Consider the following 20,611-nt stretch of genomic DNA (forward strand, 5'->3'; position numbering starts at 1 on the left):
GCCTTTGTAAGGGTGAGCAAAGCATTTTCAGGATGCACTCAGAGGAGCATCCTCAACCCAGCACAGTGATAGAGAACAGTTTGCAAGGTGGCACTTGGCAATGACGCTGGGGAACAGCTCTTTAGTGCAGACATTTGCTTTTCAGGGCCTGGGTATGGCTTCTGGTATGGTTTGTTTCAGGTCTACAGGATTAGCATGGCTTGCTCTGTGTTTTTTCCCCTACATGAAGATGGTTCTTAGGACTGCTGAAGGACAATGAAAACACTGAATGTTTCGCTGCAGAGGCAACAGCATCAAGGCAGCAGTGCCAAAGGAGCGCTTTGAGAACAGTAGAATGAAAAACACTTGTAAAATTCCTGAGATAAGCCACAAATATGACAAGGTCACAAGAAGAAAGCCTGCATTGCAGATCCCTGGAGCCCCACCAGAAAAAACACCCTAAGGTGTTTCTGCTCAACATATTGCCACATCTCATATAGCCCCTTGGCCAGGCTGCTACAATTCTTTGCAGAGCTGTATTGCAAACCAGAGGAGAAGACTCAAGTAAACAACAAGTTGGTGTACTGCGGTATTAAGACCGTGCTCAGGAGGGCCGATGCCCCACATGCTGATCTTTTAACTCACTGTGAGTGCCTTTATCTACTCTTTCATTCCTCTAGTCCCAAATTAGTTTGGAAAAAGATCACAAAGTTACTGAATTAATATTATTTAAAAAAATAATTATCCATATGGTTCTCCAGACAATAAGCAGTGGTTCACAAAATGCAATGTCATGAATATTTGCAGCTTTTAACCACCATCTCACACTTTGCTCTCATTTACAGACACCTCCCAGCTAAAAAAGCAGAAGCAGGATTGGTTTCTTTAGGCCAGGACACAGAGGTGGCAAACACAGAACTGTACAGCTGATGGTAACATTGATAATTCACTCTCTGCACCCGTGACGTGGGTCAAACTGTATCATTTCTTTTCCCGCTCTGGCTGTTTTGTGTAACATACCAGCACACCAAGAACGGTGTGTTTCACAACCAGCCTGAAGCTTGCTTGTAGCACACAAGCGCCAGTTCTAATCAAGTTCAAGTGCTCAAATGATCTCTGAAAACAATTATGAAATGGTTACTCCCACAGCAGACTCCAAATCTACTCGGGAATTCGATTAGAGATTTTTGGAAGCATTTTCCCCAGCCACCAGCCTTGGCTGTCATTTCCTCTAACACAATTTCTCAAAGCACAAATACATCAGTTTATTATGGTTACGTGCAGGAAAACAAAGCGCTACTGAGGATGATTTTGGATTTCTTTTCATCTTCAGTCCTACGGAAAGGGTCCAGCACAGTTTAGCAGCCTTCAGTCCACCCACAAGTGGTTAATTTACTGATTAGATCAGGTTTTTATTACCCTTTCTTCCTTCCTTTGCTGCCTCACTGCACAAATGCTCTTCTTTTTATTTTCTTTCTTTCTTTCTTTTTTTTTTTTAATTTTGCAACTTGATTCTTTTGGTTCCTTTCACTGCGTATTATCTGCTGCTGGCAGCAATCTTAGCTCTTCAACTGATAGCAAAATTATGAGGTGCTCAGTGCAAGATGACAATTTTCCTTCCCTCATTCTAATTCATTTGCAGCACCATCAAGAAATCAACGTCATCTTTTCAATGCATTAACAGCTCTCTGCTGATAGAAAGCATTGGCTTCAACATTCTCCAGCAAGAGGTCAAAACCAATTTCTGTTTGGAAACAAACCATTAAATTTTGCACTTTGAAAGATTCCATTGCTCCCCGATGTCAAATACCTTGGCTATTACCTCGGTTAACATACAGCCAGAAAGTGGGTTTGCTGTACGACGCTGAATGGGTCAGGCAGCAGAGAGCAATTGCCTAGAGAGAATCATGGTCTACCACTGCCCATGCTCAGATAATTCCTTAATGTCTACTTCTAGGAAAGCTTAGTTCATGGAATCATAAAGAAAAGACCACTAAGATCAGGAGGAGAGGCTAAGGAAGCTGGGGCTGTTTAGTCTGGGGAAAAGGAGGCTGAGGGGAGACCTTATTGCCCTCTTCCAGTACCTGAAAGGTTCTTACAGTGAGAGTGGGGCAGGTCTCTTCTCACTAGTGACAAGTGACAGGACGAGGGGAAATGGCCTCAAGTTTCACCAGGGCAAGTTTAGGTTGGATATTAGGAAGCACTTCTTCACAGAAAGGGTAGTTAGGTACTGGAATAGGCTCCCCAGGGAGGTGGTTGAATCGCCATCCCTGGATGCGTTTAAGAGTCATTTGGATGTGGTGCTCAGGGATATGATTTAGTGTAGGGTTTTTAGAGTTAGGGTACTGGTTAGGCTTCAGTTGGACTTGATGATCTTCAAGGTCTTTTCCAACCTGGGTAATTCTATGATCATCTAGCCCAACCATCCACCTAGCACCAACATGGCCCACTAACCATGTGCCACATCCATACATTCCTTGAACACTTCCAGAGACTGTGATTCCCCCACCTCCTTGGGCAGCCTGTTGAAGTGCCTCACCAATATTCCTGAGAAGCTTCTCCTAATATCAATTAATATCCAATTGAACCACCTCTGGTGCAACTTAAGACCATTCCCTCTCGTCCCATCTTTGTTCTTGTGCACATAAAGGCACCCAAGATAATAAAATTATCTTTCAAAAAGCAGTAGGTACACATGGCTAATAGGCCTCTTTGACATGCAATAAGATTTGATCTTATATGTTAGCAGCCAAAGCCGTGCAGCATCATAGCAAAAGTAAGGCCCATGACACTCAATGAAAATAGTAACGGTCACCTCTGTCACTTTTTCAGGGTATTTACACCGTCACATGTTCAGTAAAAAACTGTAACACATCACATATCTCAACTAAATGCATGTGTATGGATGGTTTTGTTTAGTTTTCCATGCAGGAGAGATGATCTGGATAAGGAACTGAGTTCCCTTATGTTATTCCACACTAAGACAGCTGGGATGACATTACACACACACACACTCGGTTATGGTCTAAAGAAGCCTAAAACCTTTATCAGACCACTTCCATTGGGTTGTTTGTGCTATTTGTGTTCCTGCTGGGGGTACATGCAGGTTACAAATGCAATGGTAAAATGTGGGGCCACACTGGCTGACCATCTCCATGCAAGGCTGCTCTGCGTGCTTCAAGCAGACAGATGCGCCTGGATTTTTCCCACCTCTCCTTCAACTGCAACTCATTTAAATGAAAAGGGTAAAGTTTGCAATAACTCAAAAACAAAATCTGGAGAATGACAGCTGGAAATAACCTTGTTATAAATAGCCCAAAGTAAGTCTATAATACGATCTACATACTGAAATATGTGTATGTAGGCCTGGAAGGAAGCAGAGGTAGCAAACTGTGGTTTTGGCTGAAAATAAAAGTTGAGGAGCTAATACAGCATCCAGCTTAGCACAGTTAGTGACCTGGCAGAGAAACCAACAGCAGGGCTGCTGGGCTCTGCAGCACTGATAGCAGGATGCCTGAAGGGTGAGATTTGGAGAAGAAAAACCTGTTCGCTTGGGGAAAGAATGGGCTGCTTATTGCAGATGGTTTGGAGATCAGGGAAAACAACACAACGTTGTTAAAATACTGGGGAGATACCTTGTTCTTCTATCCCAGCTGTAAACAGGGCAGCTGCTGTTGCCTGAATAGATCCCTCCTGACCCAGGGGAGCTCTGTGGGCACTCCGTTCTCCTGGAAGAGCTGCAGCAGTTTGGCATGAATTGGGCTGGCCACTTTGCAGCCCAATCTGAGGGCAGTGCTCCATAGTGTGCCAGCAGCTTCACAAGCCTTTTATTGCTGCTGCTCTGGGAGTAACTGTAGCTATTTTCAGTTTAGCATCAGACAGCATCTGAAATTAATGTTCTTTAATAAGCAGCAAAATGCATGTTGTCAGCATCTTGGTGTGAACACAGATACAATTAGGCCTTTAGCAGAACTTATTTACACTTTACCTGCGCATAAAAATGTACTTCAGATTTTGTCCCATGTCTCTCCTGGCCTGATTTATTTACTTAGCTCAGATTCAACAAAAAGAGGGGAAAAAAACTGCTGCAAACACAAAGGTTTCACTCCTCCTCACTCTTCCCAGTTGCACACACCCGACCGACTCATTTCCTTTCTCAGCAAAGGAATTAGGCCCCTGTGATGCAGTATTTCCAAAACAAGGATGTTCAGCCATAAAACCTTTGAATCTGTGTTAGGGAAAATGTGACAGACATTCTTGCCACACACAGAAGGGTAAACAGCCCAGGAACTAGCACACAAGGCAGCTGGGTCAGCCTGGGGAGGTGCAACACATGCCAGGGCATTTAATGCAACAATTGCCAGATCATTTCATGCAGTGCATTTGGTACGTGCCAGTGCTGCTGAGCCATGAGGCAGCAGGAGAGACTCAACTCTCCAAGCAAAGATGCTGTGGTCAGATAGGGGTATAGGGAAATGGCAGGGTGTGGAAATTGCCCGGTGAAGTCCTTAGTGTGCACCCAGCAGCTCCTAACTTCTTTCAGTTTAGGAACAATCTTCCTCTGCCGCTGGCATTAAATTATCATTTTTCCCCCCTCATTCTGTTAGAAGAGCCATTTCACTTTTGCTTCTTCCCTTGCTCTGCTCTCCCCAGAGACACTTCACAGCATTTGCACAGTCTTTACTGTCTAGTGATGACTTCCACATGAAACAAGCTGCATTTGAAGGAGAAAGTGTTTTCTCAAGCTGACAATTCAGCCAAGTCCCCAGCAACTGAGCTGGATTTCTTCCATCACATGCACCACCACTGGCAACAGAGGGTCTGGTAGGCAAGCTCTGCATCCTGGCTGTGCCTGCAGAGATGCATGACCATTAGCTGACCCTGGTAGCTCTAGTACTGTCACACATGGGAACGTATTGCACTGAATCTGGTAGATCTGATGGTCACACATGCTGAAGAGCAGTGCCAACAGGCATAGGAATCACTAAGAACAAGTTGCATAATACGAGTTTTCCCATTGGGGCAAATCAGTGCTATCCTCCCACACCAGTACTCAGGGTGAGCACTTGGATACAGAGGAAATGGTGTTCACTGCATGAACCAGGAGGAAATTCACTGTCCATTACAAGGGAAAAATATATCTGATACACTTCAGGTGGACTATCAGTACTCCATCAGGATTTCTGAAGGCAAAACACTGTTTACACAGCACCAGTTGGCAAAATGGTATTTCATTAATGAAGCCCTGTTGAAAATCTGCCTGACAATTAAATGGAACCAAGTTTTTGTAGGCCTTGCTTTCCCTTTACTTTTATCTCACTGTTCTGTGATTCTGTACTCAGAAGCACTAAGAGTTCATGGATGTATCTTTAAAGTCCTCTCTTTTCTTGGTGACCTTCTCCCCATATTTGTTAAAAGAAATTTTGAGGAGAATACAGCTTTTTAACATCTGATATAAACTGAAATATTACAGAAGTATAATTAGGGAATTGAGAGTTGATTTGATCTATGTACTAGCTACATCAGAGCAGCCACATATCTAACGCTACAAGGCATGTGTGATGTCCTTACAAGGTGAAGTGAGATTATGCACGAGATCTATATGCTTATCTTTTGCATTCGTTACCTTTTCATTTCCTATTTCTCCAGCTGCCACTGTTTTTGGAAGAGCCAGAAATATTGTGACTGTTCAGCTTAGGAAAAACATACCAGCCCTTAGTTCTTCTTGTGAGGGAGGATTGACACCTTGTGGCCAGAAAGCATTACAGAAAAAATGGTTCTATTTTGAAACATTAAGCCATTCCCCATAGGGCAAAGTTTTCTTCAAGTAATGCTTATTTAGCTCTTCAGATAGCCACTGAAATATCAGCCTAAGTGTGGGTTTGTGCTCTTTCAGTTGTTTTCCTATATGGTTGTGTATGACTCAATTTCCTTTCTTCCACAGGGAGAAAAAGCATTTGAAGGATTTGCTCCTCCAGCAGCTGAAAAAATTCCTGCTGAGGAATTGTTGCTGAAATGCAACAGACTTGAAATGCCTCTTAGTGAACCCAGTGTTTCCTCCTATGTGGAGATGTACTACTTATTTAAATTACACTGACTCCTAGGAACACAGTGTGCTGGGGATTATATCAACAAAGTGCTCAGGAGGTATTAGACACCGCCTCGCATCCTTACTTTGCGGCAGACAAGAGGTGGCAGTTAGGCAAAACAGATTAAAGGTGGGAGTGTGGGTTGAGAAGAACAGATAATAGAGTAAAGGGGAAAAAAGCAGACATTCCTGCTTACCCACCAAGTCTGGCTGATGTCAAATGAGAACAATTTGTACATCAGCCTGAGAAAGGTGAATTTCAAACAGAGAGATCAGAGAGGATGTGTTTACCTTCCTTAGATTTTGACTAGAAGCCTCCTGCAGGAACAGGAGGCAGAGAAGAACAGAAGCAAAGCATTTTCCTGCCCTTGAAAGGTTTCCTGGGCTAGTTCAGAGCTGACAACAAAAATCATTATTCGACCCAAGGTTGATCCTTTTTGCTTGTGCAGGGCTCACAGCTTCTCCCAAAGTACAATAGTCATCTCTTTAATGGCTGGAAAAGCCCTGGACAAACATTCATTCTCTTCTACATGGAAAACCATTTCAGTGATTCCAACAGCCTTTTGCTCATAGTGACAATGTGAAGAGACCTTAACATCTGCAACATAACTGAAGTTAGTTAAATATTCTCAACTCTGTTGCTATACGGCCTATAAGATCACTCATGTAAGAGCCATTATGAACTTCAGAGCTGAGAGAATTTGTCCCCCTGGACATCATGTATCCCAGTAATATATAGCAACCACATTTCTGGTCTATCAGCAGTCACAGTTCTACTTTCATGTTGCCAGTTGTCTTCTCTATTTTCTGCTAGGTGACAGCAGCTCTTTCTCCAGACGCACCTATCACATCAAACAAATCAGTCTTTCTGGCTGAAGGAAGATTTCTGTAAAGCCATCAGATGGATTGATTAAGCACTAAATTAGTATAGCCATCTGTTTTTCAAAGACCTACAGAACATCCCGGATCACAAGAGTCCCACAAGTACCTTGGAGTCCAGTTCCAGGCTCCACACAGGACCACCCAAAATTCAAAACCTCTGCCTGAGGACAGTGTCCAAATGCTCCTTGAACTCCAGCAACATGGGGCTTTGCCCACTGCCTCGGGGAGCCTATTCCAGGGAACACCCTCTGGTGTTCTTTCCCTCATGTCTACTTTAAACCTGCTCTGGTGCAGTACAAGCATGTTGCCTACTTTGGTTATGCTACCTACTAAGAAGCCAAAGGGAAAGAGCTGCTGAGGAGAGGTTGCACCAGGACTGACTCAAGAGCATCAGAGGGCACCTAAGGCTCTACCACTGCAGCCCATGGAAGAAATTTCACCAATTTGTCACAAACAGTCGTGCTTCCGCTGAGCACAAAACACCTCCTGATGTGTAGCTGAGGAAAAGTGTCTTGATGAAACTGTACACAGAAGTTGTACCTATGACCAGACTTGAAGGGGAAAGAGCCCCAGCATTTCAACCATGAATTTTCACTTTTCATGACTGAAAATCTGCATGGGACTATATATGTATATATATTACATGTTTTCTTTCAAAAAGTCAGCATAGGACATTAAGTACTTGCCTCTGTTTTCATAGTATAACACTCGCAACCTTCCAAAGCTCAGCCTGAGGGAGCTGCAAGTGACCCTTTCAGATTTTGAAGCTCACTGTACTTCAAGCATGGGTGAAAAAGATGACCTCCAGAAGTCCCTTTCAACTTGACTTTTCCTATGATTCTCTGAATTGTGGTTAACCCAGAAACCCTTGCAAGGCGTCAAACCAACCCTCAGAATAAAACATCTTTTAAGGCAGACACTATCAGGACATTCACTTTGAAGTGAAGCCCAAACCTAACTCAGTTTGTTTTCAACCTGCAGTCTCAGCCTCTCATGGCATAAATGCCACAGCTCCAGCGGAAACACAGAACGCCTCTTTTTGCATTACAAATATTTTTGGTATTACTTTCAAGCTTCACCTTTGAAGCTCAGAATCTTGTAAGAAAGTGATGATGCTTTATGGCCTGTGATCGAGGAAAAGCAGTTTTGAAAGATAATTTTGCAGGCTTCATGTTTCTTTATATATATATATATACACATATAATATATATATAGATATATAGATATAGACATACATATACACACACTGGATGACAACCAATACAGCTGCACACAGAACTGAAGTGTTTGACAAACTGCAAGTCCCTGGAGTACAGCTGAAAGATTTTTTAATAAAACAATCATTTGATTTGGCAAGGATGACAAACAATGCCCAGCAACTCATGCCCTCAGGCATGCTTTTCTAAGACAGTCAATGAGTAGAAGTATGTGAGCCATGAAGGGAATTTTTAACGTGAGTCTATTAAAGCAACTTGCGCCCATCTCTTACCACATTTCTTGTGTACTCTGTCTGAAAACACAGTAGTTTAGAACACAGCTTTACACATTTCTCTGGGCTTTGAATCATGCCATTAAGGTCTTTATCAGCATTATAAAGCCAAAAATCATGAAGCCAAACGACTGCAGCAGGACTATATGATACTGATAGCAGTAAATGTGGATTCTTCATTTATATCCATTCCAAGAAATGAACCATACCTACCAACAGATTTTATTACAAGAGTTTATTTACTTTCATCTAGCTCTTAGTATGAGTTATAACTCATCTTTTAAAAGTCTTATTATTAGTGCTACTACTTTTTCTGGTATAAAGTAATACAATTCTGTAAAGTATTATGAGAACTATCAAAGCATAACAAAACTCACTTTCATATAAACATAAAACCAGAATCCTGAGAAACAAATTTACTTACAGAAAACCAGTTATGAAGACTGAAATACAAACAGGATATGAGTTTCCCTTGTGATATGGGGCTACATACTAAGGGGCTTGTAAAAACGTAACTGTGCAATAGGAAATAATGTTCCAGCCTTCATAGCCCTGGTGAAGCTCTTGGAGGGCTGTATTTGATACTAGAGTTACTGTCACCAATAATTAATTCCAAGAAGAAATATATAGAATAATAAAATAATAGTGAGGGGTGTTAACATGTCTACACACAATTAAAAATACAAAATAAGAAAGATTAAGGAAGATATTGACTAGAGATAAGGCTAAAAAGTTAGATGAAATTAATAGAAAAGTTATTAAGTGGGTTATCAAAAGCAATATTTTAAACAAGTAATGGAAGCAAGTTTAGAAGGTTAAGATAAAAAGTGTCTCAGTAAGTCTGAGAAGTAATATAACTTAAAAATACACTTCTTTTGATACCTATTTATCTAATTACAGCATAACTACAATATCATAATAAAGTATATTTGTTAGATAAAAATTATAGAATGTGCTGGAAGGGCCCTCAGAGCCCACCCATCCCCACCCCGTGCCATGGGCAGGGCTGCCTCCCACCAGCTCAGCTGCCCAGGCCCCCATCCAACCTGACCTTGAGTGCCTCCAGGGATGGGACACACAGAGAAATCTGTTGCCATACTTCACTGCTCTCTAAATAAAGAATTCACTTAAATCTTCTGTGACCTTTCTAGTGTTTTGCTTTGATATCTCTTTTCTAGGAGAAAGATGATCCCAAAGTTGTTCTAGAAGCTTCCACATAAACTCTGTTTCCACAGTAGCTCCCATTTTAGGTCTCACACCTTACAGAAGAACAGCTTCATGCAATCCAACTTTAACCACCTGAAAGGAGATTTAACTCCTATACCTGGGGAAGACCAGAAAGCCTGAAGGTTTGCCTTCACTGAACTGGCTTTGCTGAACCAGGTACCTGTCTGTGAGTACTGAATTGCAACTTCAAGAAAAAATAAGGTGTGATGCTATTGTGGGATGGACAGTACTGTAATAAATAGCAGGGCAGCAAAGCCATTGGCTGCAGCAAATGAGAACAAGCCCAAGTCAACAGCCATAGAAATTAAAGAAAAAGCTGCTTACCTTTAGAAAGCCTCAGGCAGGCAAGAATCTCCAGCAAAACATACCTTTGCTTCTACTGCCAACCTATAAATGAGGTCTGGGAAGGGGCGGATCCTGGCTCCACCCCTTCCTGTCACTCAGATGCACTGCATGCACCTGAGCTTCCCTGGTTGGCCCTACCTTCTCACCAGGTGCTCAATCACTGGCTCAGGCTGTGACTCAGCATTTCCACTACATAAGGGAATCAACAGAGCTGTGCCTTAAGTATAATATTTATTTGTTGAACCACAAGTGGTGCAGCTGTATTTTTAATATCTAATGGAAGAATGTTAAGATAAATATTTCAAGGGCTATGACTGTTCTCTCTCCTGCTGTTTTTCTGTCCCAGTAATACATTCTGTAAGCCCTTCTTTGGCAGAGAAAGCTTTCCTGTGGTGTTTCTGACTCACTATGTACACCAGTGGGTAGCGTTTGCTTATTTCTAAGCCATCTATTTCTGCGGGTTCTATCTAGAGTGGGTACTGAAAACAAAACAAAAACAGGTAAGGGTTACTTATGGAAGTTTTTCCCAGTACAGTGATGTAACAGGTTTGTTGGTTGCTAAGATGATCCTAATGGTTGCCAGACACAATTATTTTTAAATAAAGATATTTAGTATGCACATGATAAACATGTTGAGATTTTAGAATGCCCAGAAACTAAGAGAAATGCAAGGAAAACATTAATTAAAAGCATGTCCTGAACTTTAAATAATTTAAAGAAAAATATGGTGTTCACAAACAAAATGTATGATCTCTTTTGATTCTTTGTCACCTCTTTGCAAGAGTATATGAAATTTTCACTGTGATTTAGAGTGAAGAAGCGTCATCCCATTTTCCTATTTTTACCTTCCTGCTGAATAAAGGGTTGCAAGAGGCAGACCATTGAGCAATGAATGAAGAAAGCTTGTTTTGCACATATTTTCAAGAGCACACAGGGAGATCGTGGCCCCACTGAAACATGCAGCTGCAGAGTATGAGTAGGAGGCAGTAAACACAGCTGGAGGAAGCAGCTTCTCAGCATCACGCCCTGGCCTGGCAAAGGTTGCTTTGGCTGCAGGAGCAAAGCGACCTTTTAGGATCATACATTCAAAAGATGATCCAAATTTACTTGTTACAGAGTCACAGCATGGTTGAGGTGGGCAGAGCCCTCTGGGCCCATGAGGTCCCAGCCCATCTCCTGCAGGGCCATACAGAGCAGGACGCCCCAGCCTGTGGCTAAGCAATTTGGACATCCCTGAGGAGGAGATTCCACTGGAATTCCAATTCTTTATTGATGATACAATTTAAGACCACCCTCCCCCCAGACCCAGGCTCCTTACATCCTTGTGCCATTCTCTAGCCTGTTTCATCAGCTGGCAGCACAGCTCACAGCATTAGGATAGCTGCCAGTTTGTGTTCTATCCACCCAGAGTAGGGTGGTTCAGCTCTAAAGCTTATTACCAAGACACATAGACTGACTCCACTAAGTAGCTATCAATGACTTAGGAAAAATCCAGGAAAAAAAAAAAGGATTTAAAAATAAATTGAAATATTGTTCTGTTTTAGGGAAATGATGAATTGAAAGTTAGAAGGAACTGGTCAGTAGGTGGCACAAGAACAGCACAGGACTTCACAGCGCTGAGAGCTGAGCCACCAGGTTTATTTGTGCCATTAACACTGACTTCCCCCTGCCCTGTTATTTTATTCAGTACTTTATAAACTATGTTACCTTGTGATTCAGCTAACTACATCATTGCTCTAAAGTGTGTAGGGTGCTTGGCTTAAGCAGAAATTCACTTAAAACGCTCATTACAGCATCCCTATGTGCACAGGGTACTCCTGACATGCACTAACATCACTGCACCTTATGAACTACCTTCAAGCTCTAAACAAGGTCGAATTCCACTACATCAAAATGGACATCTGACACGCGATGCTCATTTTAGCAGACTTGTGGCTTGCTGATCTGAGAAATTATTGTTTTGAATTGCAATCCCAGCATCTCAGAGATCTTAATAGAACTGGGGAAGTCTGGGTGCACAACAGACTCCATCTGCTGATGGAAAAGGTTCATTAACAGGGTTTACTCATCAACAGGGCGTTAGGGGAAAAACTAGAAGAGATATTTGACAGGGTTCAGGATAACAATTTGCAGCCATTGCCATTTGCAGGAGATCTGTCTGGAGGAATTGCAGCCACTAAAAAGCTACATTGTGCTGAGAGCAACATCTCTAGTGATTACATTTAATCAAGGCTGTTGTCCCCTTGTACTCCAAAGTGTTTCTTGCTGATTAGAATTACATGGGAGAATCACAACTGGGTATGAACTGACTCAGCGGTTCTTATTTCTGCTGCATAATTGCACATCTCTTTCTCTCTGCAAAGACTTTAAACTAAAACGTAGGAAGACACACTGGGTGCCCTGCCTTGAGGCATCAACTTGGGTTAAAAAAAAATGGGTTGGAAGAAAAGCGAATGTGTTGCAGGGAAGAAAATGACTTTCATAGTTCAACTTCTCTGATTTTCTCTTCTGCAATTTGATTCCAAGTGACTGCATGCAAATCACCCAAACATTATGAAGAAACATCAATGAACTCAGATAATAATAATAAGGTGACTTCTGGCTGCTCAAAGGTACATATATATACATATATATATATATATATATATACACATACATATAACTGCAAATACTTTAAGTTTAGATGAGTTTCTGATTGAAAAAAAATAGTAAAAGAACAAAAAGAAGCAGGACAAACATCAAGAAAACAAGCTATCATCAACACAAATACACACATCATTGCAACATTTTTTCCTTAAACAAGCCAAAAGTAATGTCACATAGTCTCTTGCATTACTCTTATTTATTAGTCTGTATGATTATGAAAAGACAATTATAAGTACTATTTAAATATAAAGTACACCAGGGCTGTCATACCTTCCTCACTTCAGATCTAACTGCAACTTCTAGCCCACACTTACCTGCTGTTACAGCTCATTTATTGCTGTAAATGAAGTACATCAGAGTCACTGAAGTAACTCATGAAACTGAGATCACAGCTGTGCTGCGTCCTCATCAAAATTCACTCTTCACCTCTTAAAGTGCCCTCAAGGAGGATTTCCTCATTCCTCAAGTAAAGGAGGGGGTAGGAAGCCTAATTCTGATACATGGTGTAGTTAAGCTTGGAAATACTCTAGTATTGTCTAAGACAGCTGCAGGGTGGATGTGCTGACTCAGGAATCCCTTCTGGTTTAATACCACAACAATTTCAACAGAGACAAGGCACAATACGATGAGCTCTTCTTGACAGGAGCGGAAATAGATGCTGGTGCCTATTCAAACACTAGAAGCATGTTGGTGGAGACAATCTAGATTAGCTGCTCCTTGTGACCCAAGAAGTGCTGTCTGCCACAGCACATGGCTATTCATTGTGACTGGTTTCAAAATGAAGTTACTGCACAATAATTCAAAACTTAAAACCAATTCCTCACAGTTCCAGAACTGTTTTTATACCATGTTTTACTTTCACTTCTGATCAGTTCTGAATTAATAACCTAATTTTGCTGATGTCTGAAAACATTAAATAGAGGGCAGTGGGATGTTATATCTCCCCTCGACAGCAATTTTAATTTATTTCTTTTAATTTCCAAACTGCTTAGGGTTGTCACTCTGAATACTGCGTGGATTCTGGAGATGTTCAAGACCTGCCTGGATGCCTACCTGTGCAATCTGGTCTAGGGAGCCTGCTTTCGCAGTGGGGTTGGACTCAATGATCTTTGGAGGTCCCTTCCAATCCCGACAATTCTGTGATTCTATGAAATTATTTTGTCATGGCACAGACAAGAGCCCTGCACAGTAGTGATGGGGATAATGGTAGCACTCTGAAGCTTACTGTAAAGTCAAAAGTAAAACTAGAATGTAAATCATAAAAGCTGACCATTCCTATGAGTCTAGTACTAGCACACACGTTATGTATCATTTTTACTTCCATACAGTGCCAGCAACGTTCAGCAGTGAGGCCTCAAGCACATACCATGCTTTCTGTATGACAAAGTAGACAACCTACTACTTTGGGTTCTGGATAAACCTGAGCCAAGTGGCTCCAAAAGTCTCTGCTTCTCCAATGGGTTCCTTCCCCACTACTGGAGAACCACGTGTCTTCTCAGGGGCCTGAGGCGCAGGCTGATGCTCTGTGTCCTCTGCGTCGTCGCAGGATCCCACGTATACACTGGGCGCAGAGAAACGGGATGAAATTACGTCCCATCACCTTCATGCATAAAATATGGCGTGGCGACACCGGGACAGCAGGGCCTTGGCGGCCTCCCACCGCATCCTTCCGTCTGCTTGGGGCTTTTCCTGGGGTTACCGCCGGTCTGCCTGGCTGGTAAACAGGAGCCCTAGGTGGCCCCGGGGACGGGTAGCACCTGCGGCCATGGAGCTGGCCCCCTGCCTACAGTGGGTGCGGACGCGGCTCTGGCGACGCAGAACCGGGAGGCGGAGGCTCTGCAGTAAGTGTGGCATCTGATCCCCCTGTGCACCCTTCCCTTCTCCACCTGATGGACCTTCTTTGGGAGAAGATGGTTTAGAAGGGCCCCTTCCAAATGGATAGGTTCTTCTTTGCATTTTTAAGAGGGGATAGTATGTGGGGGTGGGAGGAAATACCCTTACCACCACCTTTTGATCAACTGCATGAATCAAAAAGGTTTGATTGAATGGAATGTAACCCATTCTGCAGTTTGTGACACAGCAAAGATAATATCCTGAGCCTCGCCTTCTCTTCAGCGGGTAGAAGCTGTGCGCATCGCTGAGCTAATCTACATACAGCTTATATGTAAGAGCTCTGCCTAGAGTTCATGTCATTTTGCTGCCCATTTAGTTATGTTTCTTTAGTTTATCTTTTTCTTCAGTTATATTATCTTTCAGTGAGATTTGTTTGAATCTTTCAATCTCTTAACATAGCAGCACAGGCACTAAACTCTCACATTAACCTTTTATACGTGGTTTTGTCATGAACTCAGATCCAGTTTATCTTTCAGATTCAAAATATTGATGGTAGATGCCAGAAAGCCTGGTTTTCTTAGCTGTCCCTCATTACTTGGTTGTCCATGCTCAGCTGCTCACTGGTTTTCAGTGCCTGATGTTTTGCACATAATTTGGTATGTCAGAACTTAATCATTAATTTTCTCACTGTTAATGAGTAGGAAAAAGAAGAAGTTCTGCTTCATGTCTCCTTAAGATTATATTCACCTTTTCCATTTGAGTTCCCTTTTCTTGACAAATATGCATGTGGCAGATAGTTTGGAAATGTATATAGAAATATCTTACCGCGAATTTAATCTTTAAACATTAATTGTCCTATGAATATATGTGTACCTTACTCTGGCTGTCCTCTGAGTTAACAAAACTGCTGCCAAATGTGTGCAGCACCACTTAGCTCAAGCTGTAAGAATGGGAAATTTGAGTGCAGCAGACACTGAATAATTGAAGGAGGTTTCTTTGGTTGACAATGGTGCTAACTTGGCACATCTCTCAGAGCCCCTCTTTTTCTCTTGCTTCTGGATTTGGGCAGCCCTGCAGCACTAAAGAGAAAGAGAATGGAGAGGAATAGATATATTTATATACTCAAATGTCTGAAAAAATTAATCACTTGGAAGAATGTTGGCTTCATTGCTAGAAATAACTCATGGCATCTTTGAGTGCTTTCGCCTGCACCAGTGAAGGAGCACGGCTTTGTGCAAGCTAAAATGGCTGATGCTGAGGCCTGTCATGAGGGTTTGCTCCTCACAAGATCCTCATGCCCAGGCTCAGCTTGTCCTTCCTAGATGTCTATTGCTGAACACTGCCCTGGGCTGCTGCTGTTAGAGGAGATGTGTTGCTGTGCTGCTTATATATGTGAATTTTTGAATTAAAAATATAAAATCTAGTAAGAAAACTAGGGTACTGCTGGCTTGCTTCTGAAGTCTCTGTGAGCACAGACTGTCGCTGTACCTTCTTGCTAAAGCAGCCATTCAGAGGAACAGATGGAGGTTTTGCAGTACTTCTGTGTCTGCCCCCATGGCCCTGTTTTCCAGCTGAGTCCCTGGAGGAAGCTCCCTGTAGGCACGTGTGCTTGTGGCAGAAATGCCACTTTGAACAAAGACACGCTTTCAAATGGTGAGCAAAGCTTTCCTCGCTGTTCTGGTGGATCTGGCTGTTCCCTCCAGCCAAGAGAAAACAACTGCAGCCTGTGCCAGAAAAGCCCTCTGAGAGAATCTTGACATTCACAAAACTTACCCTCGGTTTTCACAGCACAGCAAGGGCTGCCACCATAGATGTGAGAGAAACTGGAAAGAAAGCATAAGTTCATGATAGCGCTGTAAAAACTGATAATGGAACTAATGGCATCTGCCTTCCTGCTGGACACAACAGTGTCCAAGGAGATGGAAAGTCTTGCAAATCTCTCCTGGAGGCGGATATCCATTGAAACACCTCTCCATAGGCTCTCTGGGGTCTCATACAGGCTGTGCTGCTTTTTCTTTCATTTTCTTTTTCCCAGATATGCATGGTTTGGAATACTGTAGGAACTTGGGGGTTCCAAAGCTGTTGGTTTGCTGCTTTGAATGAGGCTGGCCAATGGGTTCCATGTACTGACAGAAAGACTGATTGGAGTATCATCACATGTGCAGTGTTTCCTTAGGAGAGCAGGCTAAAAAGCCCTGCTCACGTCAGTGTTGGAAGCTGAGACTGAACTGCTCTAATAATAACTACAGGAGTGGAACAAGTCTTAAAGCTGCATTGAGAAGAGTCTGAAAAACAGCTGTTTGCTGCTGCTCCCCAAAATGTACATGGCTTCCAGCCACCAAAGCATGTTAAAGCTCTGGGGGGAAGGTTTATTTCTCTGCTTTTCTCCTGAAGTTTAGCAGATGTTGTTTGAACAACAACAAAAAGGTAAAACTTCACATAGAGGAAGCTGATAGTACTTCCTTGGTGCAGGATGAAAAGTTGGAAAATTCTGCTGGCAATGAGACTGGGAAGTTGCTGAATGGCTTTTGCTGGCTTTCCAATCTAATGGCAAGCTGGGACCAGCACTTGGCATCACTGCAAGCCCATCCTAAGGCACTGCTGCATACCAAGGGTCCAGCCACAGCTTTTGCACGTTAAGGGTGGGCCTATCCACCTATGTACTGGTGCTAGTGCAGCCTGTAACCATAGAGAAAAGAGCTGATGGCAAACTTCAGTAAAATCTTGTTATGTATTCATTGTTAGGCACTTCTCCTCACCAGAAAGGTCTACCAGAGTCATTTTATAAACAGCCTTTTCTTATTTCTGCTCCAAACTAGCTGTGAAAATTATACAGGAAGATGTATGCACTGTAGCTTGACTTGCCTCCAAGTGGCAAAGAAAAAACAAACCAACAATCAGTTGCCACAAAAATTCAGAGGAAAGCAAGAAACAAGGAGCAAAAATGTCATCTGGAAAAGAGAAATGGCAACAGCATAATTGTACATGGTCTGCATAGCCTACTACAGTATTAAAACCTACCATACGTTGTCCATAGGGAAAAAGAAAAAGTTACATATGTCACTGGTGTATGGGAAGGCTGCGTAGATACATTGTCCATACTCATTAATGGAAGTTAATAGACAAGCCTTGCTTTAAACTACCCTTAAATGGCAATAAAAAGAAAGTACACTGTTGGTCCTCCTCATTCCTGGCAATAATGTAACTTTAAACAGTGTTTTTGTTTTGGGAAAGGAGGAGGAGATTGCTTTCCTGTAGACAAGTAAGATTTAAGCAATATTGGATACAAGAACTATATTTTGCTGGTTACTTCGGGAGAATATTCATTGGAAAGCATGCTGTAACACATCCGCTGGCGGGACTCTCTGTGCAGTGCTGTGATACTTGTGTGGGCAAAAAGCATTTCCACTTCAAGGGGTCCATTTAGAACCAACAGAGATTGATGGATTTCAGAAATGTCAAGGGCACGGCTCTTTGTCTCTGCAGACTTTTAACGTGTGGAAGGAAGAATATCCAAGTATGACTAATGCCTAGTCACTGCGGTGCAAAACCTCTTCCCACCGAGCCTTTGTTAGTGGTACCCATGTGATGCTTACACTCAGTTCTTCACTAACAGGAAAATCACAAGGGGTTTCCAGGTACCTTTTGAATACAAATTAACATGCTAAGAATTTCACAGCAATAAGTCTTTGAATGCAACCGTAAGAATGATTCCATGTTTTGTTCTGGTTTTGTTTTCTTTTAATATCCTCCCCCACTCCCCCCTTAACACTCAGTGGTCCAAGGTGTGTTTCAGAGAAGCTGAAATCATTTCGTCATCACTCACTGCAGTAAGAGATTCTTGACAGCATAATAGTGAGTTTGCAGCAGGCCCCTGGCAGCACACATGGCAAAGAAAAGGTATTAAATACCTTCATATACATAATAATTAACAGGTGCTAATGTTAAGAACTCCTAGGAAACAAGTGACAATTGCAATTACCTGTACAAGCCAGACAAAACTTTTCTAACTTAAAAGATAGGAACTGTTCTTCTGGGTTCATTTTCCCCTCCTTCTTTGGAGGATTATGTTCTGCTTTATCATATAGACCACATATAAAACCTCCTCCATCCCATCCTTTTGGATAAAACAAAGCTTCAGCAATCCTCAGGTGAAGTATCAGACAGAATGGAAATTCACATGCAGAGCAATGGTGGTCTCATTCTCTGCGTCACTCAGGGGGTATAGTTCTGATGGAATAGCTGGATGTTAGGAAGAATTTCTTTACCATTAGAGTGGTCAAACACTGAAACAGTTTTCCTTGCGACATGGTTGATGCCCCATGCCTGCCAGTGCCCAAAAGGCTTTTGGACAATACCCTCATTATTGTCCTTTAATTTTTGGTGAACCCTGACATGGTTGGGCAGTTGGACTTTGTGATCTTTGTAAGATCCTTCCATTCTGTTCAGTTTGGGGCACCTCAGTACAAAAATGACATGGAGGTACTGGAGCAGGTTCAGAGAAGGGCAACGAGGCTTGTGAAGGGCTTGGAGGATCAGCTGTATGAGGAGAGACAGAGGGAGCTGGGGCTGTTTAGTCTGGGGAAAAGGAGGCTGAGAGGAGACCTTATTGCTCTCTTCCAGTATCTGAAAGGTGCTTACAGTGAGAGTGAGGGTTGGTCTCTTCTCACTGGTGACAGGTGACAGGACGAGGGGAAATGGCCTCAAGTTGCACCAAGGTAAGTTTAGGTTAGAAGTTAGGAAACACTTCTTTACAGAAAGGGTAGTTAAGCACTGGAATAGGCTCCCCAGGGAGGTGGTTGAGTCACTGTCCCTAGATGTGTTTAAGAGCCGTTTGGATGTGGTGCTCAGAGATATGATTTAGTAGAGGGTTGTTAGAGTTAGGGTACTATGGTTAGGCTGCGGTTGGACTTGATGATCTTTGAGGTCTTTTCCAACCTGAGAAATTCTATGATTCTCCTCTCCTCATATCTATGCTGTCATGTCTGACATCCAGTCAACTCTAAGAGTCACCAGGAAAACTACTGCAGCTGCTGTTGCAGGGTGATGTTGCTTTGTCCCCATACCACCAAAGCTGTGCACAGTTACTCTTCCACTTCCTATTTATGTCACTCTGAAGCCAGTGGAGCCCAAACTGAACAAGAACCAGGTTTCCATAGTGTAGCAGTTATCACGTTTGCCTCACACGCAAAAGGTCCCTGGTTTGATCCCAGGTGGAAACAATGGAAATTTTGCATGAAGAGGTGGTGAGGCACTGGCATAACTGTGGTGCCCCATCCCTGGAGGTGCTCAAGGCCAAGTTGGATGGGGCCCTGAGCAACTGAGCTGGTGGGGGGCAGCCCTGCCCATGGCACAGGGTGGGGTTGGGTGGGCTTTATGGCTCAAACCATTCTATGTTTCTATTTGCTTCTATTCTGTTATGCTATGTTATGTTCTAATACTTTAAAAACAAAACAACAAAAAAAAAAACCCAAAAAAAACCAAAAAAAAACCCAGAGGGAGTGAAAGAGAATAACACTGTCTTGTCACAGCTAAATATTTCCTTTCCAGTTTGTTGTTGCTGTTGTCTTTACGGGGGAGGGCGGGGGGAATCTTGTGGTGATACATTAGAACTATTTCATTCATAACAGAGGGCTTCAACGTTTTGCTGAACATTTGGAATACCCCAAAACATCTTCACACTACCTAATGCCACGGGATAAATAGTGTTGGTAACTGCTTACATAAATTCCATAGGAATTAAATCCCACAATGGGCTGAGAGCAAATCTCACTTAATTCCCATTTGCAGTGTACTCTGAGAAACATCTGCTCACTGAGTTATGTGCATAAGATCGGAACTGCCCCACTGCACCTTCGACGTGGCTCTGAGAGTAATGTGGCCCTCAGGTCCTCCTGTGAAGATTAAGGGGGTGGAGCAGTCTAGACAATTTATGTTATTATATCACTACTATCTGCTGAGAACAGCCTGTCGGACCTGTCCAAGTGATACTCAGGTGTGCTACAGCAGACAGAAGGCAATATGCAAAGGCTTGGGGCAATTTGGTTCACTTTGCTAATTGCTGAGTATCCACTTAACCCTACTCACTTGTGCTCCTTAGATAATGAAATTGTTTCATTGAC

At 42.6% G+C, this 20,611-nt stretch overlaps 1 non-coding gene across 1 annotated transcript; it reads left to right on the forward strand.

Moving 5' to 3' along the window:
- Positions 1-19,638: 19,638 nt before the first annotated feature.
- TRNAV-CAC lies at positions 19,639-19,711 on the forward strand. The gene has a single exon. It is a non-coding gene; the product is annotated as a tRNA-Val (tRNA).
- The last annotated feature ends 900 nt before the right edge of the window (positions 19,712-20,611 follow it).

This window comes from Coturnix japonica, chromosome 2, assembly GCF_001577835.2.
Source record: "Coturnix japonica isolate 7356 chromosome 2, Coturnix japonica 2.1, whole genome shotgun sequence".
Classification (NCBI taxonomy): Eukaryota; Metazoa; Chordata; class Aves; order Galliformes; family Phasianidae; genus Coturnix; species Coturnix japonica.